Genomic DNA, 2,958 nt, shown 5'->3' on the forward strand with positions numbered 1-2,958 from the left:
GGATCTCCGCCTGATCCTCTCCTCCCGGGAGAGCCGAGCTCGCCCCACCTGCATGGGTTCAAGATCTCCCGGTGGGCTGACCGCAACCTCTGAGCGCTGACACTGAGCCTCCGGTCTGTTCGCGAGAACTGCTCTCCCCCTCTGTCTGGCGGCTTGATCGAGTCGGTTGTCAACTCTGATGGTGAGGTCAATCAGGCTATTGAGAGAAGTGGGGAGCTCGACGGCGCGGATCTCCTGTTGGATGCGGTCAGCCAACCCATGCAGGAAGTGATCCCACTGCGCCTCTTCGTTCCACTTACACTCCGCCGCCAGGGTGCGGAACTCAATCGAGTAATCGGATACGGACCTGTCCTCCTGACGTAGGTCCGTGAGAAGTCTAGCCGCTTCCCTCCCGGCGACGGAGCGGTCGAAGACCCGTCTCATCTCCTCCGAAAGGGCGTGGAACGAGGCACAGCAGCTGTCTTGGTTTTCCCACACCGCCGTCCCCCAGAGGGCAGCCCTTCCCGTCAGTAGTGACAAGACGAATGCCACCTTCATTTCCTCGGTGTAGAACGTGCGGGGCTGCAGGGCGAAGTGCAGAGAACAATGAGATAGAAATGATCGACAAAACTCTGGCTCACCCGCATATTTCTCAGGGATGGGGAGGCGTGGTTCGGGCTGGGAAATCCCCCCGGAGACGATCGGCGGTGTGGGTGGCGTGGGAGGCGCAGCGGGTGGCGGTTGTTGTTGGTGTTGAGTCTGGAGAGCGAGCTCGGACACCTTCGTCACCATTGCTTGGAAGGCTCGACCCATCTCATCTATCGCCTTGTCTTGGCGATCCATACGACCCACGGCTCTCTGCAGAAATTCCTCCAGATGAGATGGGGAGCGATCGCCTGCTGCTTCCATGATGGTCAGATCCTACTGTAACGACAGGTAAAGGAGGAGGAAGCAATTGCAGGCAATCAGATGATGTTTATTAGAAAGAGAGTCCAGAATGTTGGCAATGGCAAGGAAGGTCTACGGTGGCGTGAGAAGAGCTGGATGGTGAAGTCGATGGTGCAGGTGAAGGTGGTCAATGGTTGAAACCAGGAACAGACCGGAACACTGACACGAGGACGACAACACGAACCCAATCCAGCACACGAACACGGAAGACGGTAATCCAACTAGGACACGGAGAAATGAGAGAGGATCTGACAACAGAGAGAGAGCGAGGTGAGTATAAGTAGCTGAGGTGTGATGAGGATCAGCTGGAGCGAGACAATCAACACCCAGGTGATGACAATCAACTAAACGAGCACATGGAGACAACGTAAGTACAAAAACAAACACAAAACATGACACGGAGGAAACACTGGATTTCCTACCGTGACAGATAGTGCTTCCTCTAATAGCAATAGTCTAGATATGGTGATGGAATCAATATGAAGACCATTGTTGGAGACCTTACTGTATGAAGATATTAAATAATGATTACATTATAATTTTATTTAATAGTTATAAGAACTATTTGTTGCTGATAGAAGAAAGTGACCATCATTAGACTCCTGAAATACAAAGAACTGTCTGTGCTGTTTGCACTTTGAATTCATTTTGCCCTGTTTAAGTGAATTCACTTGCATGACAGAGCAATGAGCTGAATTTTGTGCAGGAACCTGCAATACAATCCCTCATATGATATTTATAAACTCTGTATAGGCTTCTGCGGCCTTTGAGTGTCTGCACTATTCTCTGAGAATGAATTATTCATAGAATTAAAGCTGTTTTGTCTTTCCTTTAGATTTTTTTACTGAACATATAATGCTTTACATCTCCCATCACATCAGAAGTTATTAAAACTTATAACAGAAAACAGAAACGAATCTAAGTGGTCCTGTATGATAGTTTTTGGTTTATTCAGTATAACTGGCAGCAATTGTCTGAACTGTGGTTATATAAATAAAGTGTTTCTCTTCTGTGCTTTTGTGACATTTATGTTGTTTTTTAATCAAAATTACATATATATAAACTGTATTTGCATATTTTCAGTATTAATCAAAGGCAAATTAAGTGCCTACTTAAAAGAGTATATTATCATGACTGTTCACATGTAATCTTATGTTTGTGCTATATAGTTAAATTTAGTCTGTAAGAAAATATCCATTGTATGACATGTCCCAGATTTACCCTCCCAAAACAGCACAATCTGTCTTCACTGGAATTAGTGAAATAGTTAACCCCATTAATTACAAGGAGGTGTCTACATACTTTTGAAGAGGAATCAGGATTCCTTCAGGGCTTTAGTTGAAAAGACAGATGAGAACAGGAGCAATTTACTAAATCTAACGATACACTGTATAGTTTGTATAGCTAATGCTATACCAACCAAGCTACTAAAATTTGATTGTAACTGCAAATATATTATAATTTATACATTAAAATATATCATAATATTAAGAACACAGGTAATGCAATGTCATATGGTGATAAAACAAATACCAAAACATAAATAAATAGGTAAAAATACCACATATAAATAATGCCATAAACATAACAATATGACTGAAAGGTTTTCAATAAAGTATATAGGTGAAAGCCTACTTTTTATGACTTAAACAGGGCACAATTGCCTTGTTAAACATAATATAATAGACTATACCCTATATGCATAATGTTAATTTTCTTTATAACTTAAATTCATACGATAATATATATTTTTCCTTCTTTTCCTTGGCCTACCATTCCACCATGTGCAGAGCTGTTATTAAGGGATGTTATTAGGGGAAGTGGTGGCTATTTTGGAAGAATCTAATAATACAATTAATCATATTAATAAAACAATGCACATGACATAATAAAAACACAGCAGTTTCTACAATAAATAAATGAACTTTCTGAGTCGGATGTTTAGAACGTAAATCTATAATGTCGTAAAGTGTGCTGCCCAAACTACAAATACCGGCATGCAACAGAACAAAACATTGCCTCCCCCTCGAC

Source organism: Carassius auratus, chromosome 31 (genome assembly GCF_003368295.1).
Source record: "Carassius auratus strain Wakin chromosome 31, ASM336829v1, whole genome shotgun sequence".
Classification (NCBI taxonomy): Eukaryota; Metazoa; Chordata; class Actinopteri; order Cypriniformes; family Cyprinidae; genus Carassius; species Carassius auratus.